The 10,627-nt window shown below is 40.3% G+C and overlaps 2 long non-coding RNA genes across 2 annotated transcripts; both read left to right on the forward strand.

The window, feature by feature from the left end:
- The first annotated feature begins 1,039 nt into the window (after positions 1-1,039).
- On the forward strand, positions 1,040-4,694 carry LOC141765489 (uncharacterized). The gene is made up of 3 exons (XR_012593516.1): positions 1,040-2,506; positions 2,611-2,970; positions 3,561-4,694. It is a non-coding gene; the product is annotated as an uncharacterized LOC141765489 (long non-coding RNA).
- Positions 4,695-6,409: 1,715 nt separating this feature from the next.
- LOC141767034 (uncharacterized) lies at positions 6,410-8,827 on the forward strand. Its single transcript, XR_012593750.1, has 2 exons — positions 6,410-7,884; positions 8,082-8,827. It is a non-coding gene; the product is annotated as an uncharacterized LOC141767034 (long non-coding RNA).
- Positions 8,828-10,627: the final 1,800 nt, after the last annotated feature.

Below are 10,627 nucleotides of genomic sequence, written 5' to 3' on the forward strand. Positions count from 1 at the left end.
TTGTGATATTCTAAGTCAAATGTGTGATTCTATTCCATCCTTGCTAGCCTCATGAGTTCCTGCCTTAATGCAGTTTGACATAGCAGAAAAGCAGCTCGGGCCCTACAAAGCTGTTGCTGCTTCATTATTTATGAACTATGTCACCTGACAGGGACAGTGTTGGTAGATTGTATAGAGGATGTGGATTCAGACACATTCTGTCTTGTGATAAAAACCCGTCTAAATAAATAATATCACTGACAAGCTCTATAAATCCTGAGCTAAGTGACTTGTTACTCAGGGGTCAGTGCTCTACGTAAGCTGTGATAAAAGGTTAATGATGGAGGGGGGTCTAATAGGCCATGGTCACTGCACAATGCTGCTGGAACATGTGACTGGGCTCCTGCAGAAACCTTTTGTCTGAATACTGTCAGCCTTAGGGAGGCCATGACAGTTGGTCAGTTGGGTCATTACTTTAGTTCAAAGTGAAATATCTCAACAAATACTGGATGGATGGACATGAAATTTGTAATGGGTAAACATGTTCCCTCTTTGGTGATCTCCTAACTTCTCTGGAGGAATGAACTGTAAGTACTGGTTCAGTACTTTGGTTTGTCTACACAACTAATGACATTCCCATCAGCCTCAGCTGTACTTTGTATTTAGCGCTAATTAGCAAATTTTAGCATGCTAAAGTAAACATTGTGAATATCAACATGTGAACATTGTCATTGGAAGCATTTTAGCAGGACCGCCACTAGCACGGCAGTTTGTGAACTAGTCACGAAATGTATTCTATTTGATTCGTGTACATAGACACGAATTTCACTTTTTTTCGTGACGCTCAGCACGACTTTCAACAACGGATTTTTCACGATTTTTCACGATTTTTCACGAATGTCCAGCAACACGTGACACACGTGTCAATTTCTGCTCCAGTCTTTTAAAAATAAAACAACTTAGTTAGGTTTTGGAAAAGATTGACTTGGTTAGGATTAGGTAACAAAGCTACTTAGTTAGGTTTAGGAAAAGATCACAGTTTGGGGTTAAATAACACTGCAAGTGCTGTAACTTAAGTATGGAAGTTATGTGACAAAAACGACTTAGATAGCTTTAGGAGAAGATGGTGGTTTGGGTTAAAATAAAGAAGAAGTGCTGTAAATTAAGTATGGAAGGTACGTGACAAATAAATCAACTTTGACTTCTAGTTTCACACGGGAAACAAACACCTGTCTTCTGAGTGAAAGTCCTGTGTTTTTTTACCCACCCGTCCATCCTGACCTCCTCCCGATTTATGTTTCCTGCTTCACAATTACGTGGATTATATACAAATTGATTTTGTGCGGACCATCACGAAAAAAAATTGAAATTTGTGTCTATGTACACAAATCAATACACAAAATTTCGTGACTATTTCACAAACTGCTGTGCGACTGGGCAGCAATGAGCAGTTACGGCATCACAAAGCTGCCAGCATGACTGTAGTTCTTAGGTTGTGTCCAAAGTCACTCCCAATTTACTAAGTAGTGCGATATACGCCATTTTCTTTGAGGATCTGAATTCTGGGTGTGAAATGTATGCACTTTATGGTAACCTCAAAAATTCCCATGATGGAACGAAAAAAGTGTTGTCGATGACATATATGAATTATTTCAGTTCTATTTTCCCTATATTGTCAGTCTTGGACTTCCATAGAGTGGATCAAATGATCTACTGAGGAAAGCTGATTTTGTTGTCCACTAAAAGTAGTTGACCAACAAGACGATCCCCCAAATCCTGGGTGTACTCCTTTAAGATGATAGAGGCCATTTAAGGACACAGCAGGAAGGTCAGGTGTGGGTTTCACTCTCTCTTATCACAGTGGCTGATCGCTGCTGAAACACATAACACATAGTGTCAAGCGGGCTATCGAAAAATAAACAGAATATCTCCTCTTCTGCCTGATATGGTCATAATAAATCATTTTAAAGGCCCTCCTCTATGGTTGCATTTGAACTGTGGATGAAGATGAAGGTGTTTTTAAATATCCAACAAGAAAAAATAATCTGTCACCAGCTGTGTGACCGACAGCTGTCCTTGAGGGTTGGCAATGCACACACACACACACACACACATACACACACATGGCGGCAAATGAATGCACTGCTTTATCGTTCTCGTTTTACCCGTTTACTTTAAATCTCAAATTTGATGATGTCTTAAAGGTCTCATATTATGCTCATTTTCAGGTTCATAGATGTATTTTAATGTTGCACTAGAACATGTTTACTCAGCCTGCATTTAGCCTCTGTCTGAGAGATCCTGATTTACAGCCTGTCTCCTACCACTCTGCTCTGATTGTTCAGCGTTTCTGTCAATCAAAACAGCTTTGGCCCACAGAGAAAGAGCAGCTAGAATAGAGCTTATAAAGTTTATAAACCAGAAACTTCACCCAGCGCCCGTTACCGGAGGAATCTGATCAGAAATCGGCGACAAATGATGAACATCTGCGGTCCAGACTCCAGGTTTTCCTGACGGTTTCTCTCAGGTAAATAATGCTATTTATATCTCTGTTAGTTAGCTCAGTATTTACCTTATGCATCAACTCTGTAAACTGTAAACACACACTCTGTTTTACGTCTGTCTTTACAGATCCATCTGTGAGAAATGACCGACAGAATCATCCCAGAGGAGAGCAGACAGCTGAGAGCAGACAGCTGAGAGCAGACAGCTGTGAGCAGACAGCTGTGACCAGATAGCTGAGAGCAGACAGCTGTGAGCAGACAGCTGAGAGCAGATAGCTGAGAGCAGACAGCTGAGAGCAGACAGCTGTGAGCAGACAGCTGAGAGCAGACAGCTGAGAGCAGATAGCTGAGAGCAGACAGCTGAGAGCAGATGGGAGATACAGAGCTAACCCGTTAGCATGTAGCTACATGCTAACGGGTTAGCTACATGCTACCGCTATGAGACGGTGTGTAAACACAGCGACCATCAGGGTGGAAAATAGAAGATGTGAAACAGTAGTCAGTATTTCTGGTAAAAGACACCTGATAAACGTAGAAAAAAGTAATCAGAGTAATGGTCTATTAATTACAGTAGTAGCTGTCTCTGTGTTACCATGACTACAGACCACCGGAGCTTAGCTTATCATAGTTTACCAGAGCTGAAAGACTTTCTCCTGTACCATGTCATCATAACTGATGATTACAAATGCTGTGAATAATTAATATTGTCATCTGTCTACTCAAATAAAGTTTGACTGTGAAACAGAAATGTGTTGTGTTGCTTACAGTCACTATTTACTACCTGTACTCTTCTACATGCATGACATCAAATATATATAATATATAAATATCAGCTGTTTAAACAGTGTAATTACATAAAGCCTTTGTGAAAGAACATGTTATATTTAGATGATGGGAGTACATGAAGACTGTTCTGCTGGTTCTTGCAGACTAACAGTAGGAGCTACTTTGCTCAAGTTCGGTTGAGGAGGAGAGACAATGACGCGCTGTGGGGCGGGGTCAGCTACTGAAGGTTCTGCTCTGGTTCCAGGAAACCCTTACATGGCTTGCAATTCTTTAATGATGTCAGAAGAGAAGGAAAAAAAGCAAAGTGATTTTCTACACCCATTTCCGGACAAACGGAGCAGGAGAAAAAGAGAGAGGATGGTCTTTTATGATACTATGGTGACCTGTAGACACACTGGGGACAGATATTGATGTTTAAAAAGACATGGAAAAGTGCATTTTGCATAATAGGTGACCTTTAAGTGTGAGTTCACAACATCAGACGTCCCTCCACCCATCAGCTCTGTGGAGACATGAACGGAGTTCACTAGGTTAACATCACTCTGTACTCACGACATCTATTGCACATCTGTCCATCCTGGAAGGGGATCCCTCCTCTGTTGCTCTTCCTGAGGTTTCTAACATTTTTTCTTTTTTCCCTGTTAAAAGTTTTTTTTGTGGGGAGTTTTGGGGGTAAACTGGTCATCCTTAAACCATAAGGTTGACGGTTTGATCCCCGGCTCCCACAGTCTGCATGTCCAAGTGTACTTGAGCGAGACACTAAACCCCAAGTTGCTCCATGGGTGCTTACAGCAGCCCACTGCTCCTAAATACTTAGGATGGGTTAAATGCAGAGGTCACATTTCATGTATGTACCTGTATGTATGTACGTATATGATGTATAAAGGTTTCTTCTTCTTCTTCTTCTTTCTTCTTATCCGATGAGGGTCACACTGTAAAGGACAGAGGGTGTCCTATCCTGTACAGATTGTAAAGCCCCCTGAGGCACATTTGTGATTTGTGATTTTGGGCAATATAAATAAAATTGACTTAACGTGGTGACCGAGCGCTAAAAGGCCGAGCCACCAGAACGTCCCTAGTCTGTTTCGAGTTTTTATTTCATCCCGATGATGAAATGCTGGTATTGTTTTTAAATTAATGCCAATGACGCCAGCTGTGTGTGTGATTTGGAGGACACACAAACCCTTGGAGCGACCATCTCATATACACAACACACACACACACACACACACACACACACACATTCACACACCACCTCTTTTATCCAAGCTGGACAGCTGTTTTGTGCATTCATCTCTCAGCCTGAAGCACTCATTTATTTAGTTTGCTGTTTGTTCTCTTTTGCAGTCTTTTAATTGTGATGTTTTCAGTTTATTCTATATCTATATCTATCATCCTGCATTCTACAGAGCAGTCAGAGTTCATTTGCTGTTGTATAATATACAGCAAGGAATGCATTTGTACTAAACAATTTTGATATTTGAGTAATAATTTGTTATTTATCAAGCAAAACTAAAAGATTGCTGGTTCCAGCTATTCAAATGGAAGGATTTGCTGCTTTTCTCTATTTTATATCATTGTAAATAAAATGTATTTGGATTTTGGTCTGTTAAAAAAGTTATTTGAAGACGAAAATAATATAAAATAATCATTAGTATAATATATATTTTTGGTAACTGTACAACCATTTACAGTGTATCATTTCCAAATCATTCAGTTCAATGTATTTATGTATATATATAAAACTCATCCTCATACAAAGGTATGTATGATATCTTATGAAAACTTATTTTGTTATTTTTTGTGCGTTTTCCTACGAATGTCAAGCAACACAAGCGATCAGTGTGCCCATTTCCCTGAAGTGTTTAGGCAACAAAACAACTTGATTAGGTTTATGAAAGGATCATGGTTTGGGTTAAAATAACTATGGAAGTGGCGTTACTTATGTTCGTAAGTTACATGACAAATTAGTCAACGTTGACTTCTGGTCAAAACGGGACATGAACAGCAGTCTCCTGGATGAGCAGCTTGATATCACTCTCATATGTGTACAGTAGGCTTGAAGCAGCAGCCTGTTAATCAGCTGGCCTGGCTCTGTCTGAAGGTAACACAATCTGCCAACCAGCACCTGTAAAGATCATTTAATCTGTACAAAAATATGTAAAAACAACAAACTAGGTGCTGGATGTAGCTTCATATTTAGCATACAGAGAAGAGAGTGGTATCAAATTGTTGGTCTACTCCTTTAAATCAGGGGTTCCCAACCTATTTTCCTCCGACATCAGAACTGCGCCCATAGCAACGGTCTGTTATACATAGCAACGGTCTGTTATAGTATGATTTTAGTTACGCATGAGCAAATCAAATTTTTACAACCTCAGAGCAAACAAATCCTTTCGCACCCCCCTGTGATCTTTGGCGCCCCCCTAAGGGGGGCCCGGACCCCAGGTTGGGAACCACTGCTTTAAATCAACCATGTCTTCATGTTCATGCTGGTTCCATAACAGGCCCTTTTGGCCTGTAGTGTACATTTGCAGCTCATGAAGACACAAGCTGCAAACTAAAACCCCAAACATAGAAACACACTATTGTGTAATAGGACTTAGCCGTTGGCTAAGTCCTATTACCAGTCAACCGATGTTCAAACACACAGACAGCATGTGGGTCCAAGTCTGGTTATATAAACTGTAGTGTTTTTGGTAGAAAGATGTGCACATCTGCTGCTAACTGGCCGTTATACCACCTCACACTGTTTGTGCCAAACACAACCCCAGGTGGTCCAACACACACACACACACACACACACACACACACACACACACACACACACAATACTCTAACAAGGTTACATAACCTAAACCATATCGCTCTCTCTTCCTGTCTCTTTATCCCTGTTTGTGTCTATTTATCTCAGTCACACACATACACACACACACACACACACACACACACACACACACACACACACACACACACACACACATCTATATACACACACTGTTAAGTATCCCCTGCAGCCTAAATGTCAAGTTAGATAAATTCCAGTGTTTTGAGTAAACTGAATGGTCTGGCACAAACAGCCCACGTAACTACTGCTCATATAAGAATTGTTATGCCTTTTTTTTTTCTTCTTTTGTTTGCTTGCTTGTACAATATTTTGTTTTGTTTGAGATGTGCCATTTTTCACTGAGAAAAGATTTTGTGGTTGGAACATACTGCGCATACCTCTTCTCATCAGATGTCCCAGTTTGTCACCAGTACATGAATGCAGCATGCATTTGTGGATCTGTTTGCGCTGGAGACCGTGAAAATAATCTCAAAAGTCCACATGCAAATGTAACCTGATTGTGTGTATCAGGAGATCCGTGCGAACACAGAAAGCTATTCAAAAGCGAAAATGATCAGGGGTCTCATTTATAAAACAGTGCGTAGGATCCATACTAAAAATGTACGTACACACAAAAAGCCAAAAATGGCGTGCGCGAAAAAAATCGGATTTATAAAACTGTGCTTACACACACCTGCAGGCAGTGTTCCCTTTTTAAATCAGAGTCCACCTGGAAATGTGCGCACATGGATCCGCCTCATATTCTACACGCCCACATTCAACCATAAATGGGCGATGCAAAGCACCTCATGAATGTTTCTGCATGTGAATGAGCCTGTTGATCAGTGGAGCTCTACGGTGAATCACAGCGACTACCGAGAGGAAGACAGGGAAAAGGAGTTTTTCTGACACAGAGATGGAGGAGCTTGTAGGTGAGGAGGTCTCTGAACACTCGTTCCCTCCTGATTCTCTCATTCACGTCATGTAGTCCTCAGTGCCGGTATATCCACCATGCAGCATGTTATGAGTGTCACCGCTGTGATTATATGTTTACAGGAGTCAGACTGATCCATTCACAACTTTCCAAAATGATCAAGACAATCAGTAAAACCCCCCACCTGGATATCATTAGAAGAAGGAAGTTTAACAGGTGAACACTATGTATTTATTTATTTAAGTTTTTATAGTGAACTTGTCCTGCATTATGATTAGGACTGATAATGATAATGACGATATGGAGAGTAACGATTGTGTGAGAGCTGTCACTGGCTTTATTTTCTCACTTTGTTAATTTACACAATCCATACTGGTGAAGATGTGCTGGGTGGAGGTGACTGGTGAAGATGTGCCAGGTGGAGGTGACTGGAGGAGGCAGAGTGTGTGGTGCACCGCGGTGGTGCACTGGAGACAGTCTGATAGTTGCATCGGATAGCTGTTTTCATTTTGTCTATGTATACTGTATCTGTCCCTATCTAATAAACCATAAATTAATTAATAAGTCACGTCATCACTGCAGCGATTTTACACAACAACTTTATGAAAACTAATATGGTACTTGTTGATATCTGCACACTATTAGAAGATGTTATTAAAACTATTGGCGCTCTGTTCTGCCATTCTTTAATGCTATTTGATGTAATCTTGCATTTCTACAACCGATGATGATGATTTCAACAGCTGCTCAACAGCTGACGGTGACTGTCGGTAGTCCGGTCCTCTCCTCTGAGCTCCGGAGGTGGGGGGGACAAATTTGATTTGAGATTTGAGTTGATCTTTTACATTTGTAAGGTGCTTATGGAATAGTTATGGCTCACTAGCACAAATAACACTGCTGTTTTAAATGTTTATAATAAAGTGGATATAAGTATGAAGTGAAATGAACTGTGTGAGAGGCATCATGATGCCTCTCACACATTTCATTTCACATTCACATTTAATGTCTACAGTCCGGCTTCAATTCACCACCTCACCATCTGCGTCTCCAGTTTCCCCTACCTCGGTGCCTCCATAATGTGCGTACACATGGGTCAAAGTTTCCGTACCGGTGCACACATTCTCCCGTCAATTTAGTTTTTATAGATCACAACTGTTGTGTGGGAAGTGGAGTACGCACAATTCAGGCCCCGTTTTGTGCGTACGCAACGGTTATAAATGAGACCCCAGATCTGTCACCTGATTTAACTGTTATCAGGCCATTAAATAGGCATTATCAGTCACTATAAGCCCCATAGATGTGGGTCATTAAGGGCCTACTATGCCTACTATGTTGTGAAAGTGAAACTTAACAGCAAACGTTCTAACATTTAAAACCGTATGAAACATCACGTTTTTAACACCAACAAAAAGGCTTCTTTAGGTTTAGGACACAAAACTACAACTTATTTAGGTTTAGTCAACAAAACTACAACTTCTTTAGGTTCAGACAATAAAACTACAACTTCTTTAGGTTTAGTCAACAAAACTACAACTTCTTAAGGTTTAGTCAATAAAACTACAACTTCTTTAGGTTTAGTCAACAAAACTACAACTTCTTTAGGTTTAGGCAACAAAACTACAACTTATTTAGGTTTAGGCAACAAAACTACAACTTCTTTAGGCTTAGTCAACAAAACTACAACTTCTTTAGGTTCAGACAATAAAACTACAACTTCTTTAGGTTTAGACAACAGAACTACAACTTCTTTAGGTTTAGGCAACAAAACTACACCTTCTTTAGGTTTAGGCAACAAAACTACAACTTCTTTAGGTTTAGTCAATAAAACAACAACTTCTAGGTTCACACAACAAAACTACAACTTCTTTAGGTTTAGACAACGAAACTACAACTTCTTTAGGTTCAGGCATAAAACTACAACTTCTTTAGGTTTAGTCAACAAAACTACAACTTCTTTAGGTTTAGGCAACAAAACTACAACTTCTTTAGGATCAGACAATAAAACTACAAGTTATTTAGGTTTATGCAACAAAACTACAACTTCTTTTTTAGTCTTCTTGTTTAGTCAACAAAACTACAACTTCTTTAGGTTTAATCAACAAAACTACAACTTCTTTAGGTTCAGACAATAAAACTACAACTTCTTTAGATTTAGGCAACAGAACTACAACTTCTTTAGGTTTAGGCAACAAAACTACACCTTCTTTAGGTTTAGGCAACAAAACTACAACTACCTTAGGTTCAGACAGTGAAACTACAACTTCTTTATGTTCAGACAATAAAACATCCGTTGTCCTTGACCTCCTCTTATGGAGTTTCACACTGTCTATACTACAGCGCCCGACTTCCACTTCTGCTCCTGTTATAATTACTACGGTTGCTAGAGGTCGCTGTCGTGTTCTTTTATACCTTCTTTTGGTGATCTACCATGTGAATAGATGATAAAACCTATTAGTGGGTGTAGTAGGCCCCTATATGGGGCTTATAGCGACTGATAACGCCTATTTGAATCTGTGAAGTGGAAGTTAAAAATCTGCACGTAGAATATTAATATTTATTCAGGTTGTGACGTGTGCATTTGTGAAACTGTTTTACGTGCGTTCAAATTAATTGGTATTTGTGTGTAGATTGGAACACGCATATGTTAGTACCTTAAATTAGGCAAAAATAGTTGTACACATTTATAAATCTTATTTTTCATTTGTAGATCATGTAATACACATAAGAGGAAAAGAGGGGTGAGGAAAGCAGACAGAAAGAAAGCCGAGATGAGAATGAGGAGCCTATCAGATGAACCTGACAGTGTAACTGAACCACAAACTGCCACTGAAGACACAGGAGAAAGTGGATGGCAACTGCCAGCCTGAATCATTCAAACATTCATCAATCCAAACTGGATGAACTCACCAGCCAGAGCTGCTGATGTAGACACTGATGAATTCAACAACCGGTGAACAAGAACGTGGACTGATTTAAAAAGGAATGAAATGGATGGTATCAGGTGACAGCAGGTATATTGAGTGACACATTTACGTGAGACAGAGATCAGCTGGCTGGCAGTTGACTGAGCTGTCGGCAATCCCTCAGGGAAAACATGGTAAATGGACTTGCTTTTCTAGTCTTCCGACCTTAGCATTCACTCATTCATACACTGATGGCAGAGGCTGCTAAGGTGCCAACATTCAGGATCTAATCTAAAGACTCATTCACACACCGATGGCTATGCCTTCGGGAGCAATTTGGGGTTAAGTGTCTTGCTCAAGGACACATCGACATGTGACCCGGAGTAGCCGGGGATCGAACCACCAACCTTCCGAATGGTGGACAACCTGCTCTACCCTCTGAGCCACACTGCCCCACATACCTACATGTGATAATGAAAAACTTGAAATCAGTCTTCAGACTTTTCTTGTTCTTACTGCATCTTTCAGGAGAGTACTTACCTACCTGTTTCCTTTCTCATTACACACACACGCACGCACACACACACACACACACACTTTGTAGGTATTCCCCCACTGAGGCTCATAATGCTCAGTGGGGGACACTTTCGCTGTATTCATGAGAGTGGATGTAAATATAAGGCTTATTCTGTAG

Source organism: Sebastes fasciatus, chromosome 4 (assembly GCF_043250625.1).
Source record: "Sebastes fasciatus isolate fSebFas1 chromosome 4, fSebFas1.pri, whole genome shotgun sequence".
In the NCBI taxonomy this organism is placed as follows: Eukaryota; Metazoa; Chordata; class Actinopteri; order Perciformes; family Sebastidae; genus Sebastes; species Sebastes fasciatus.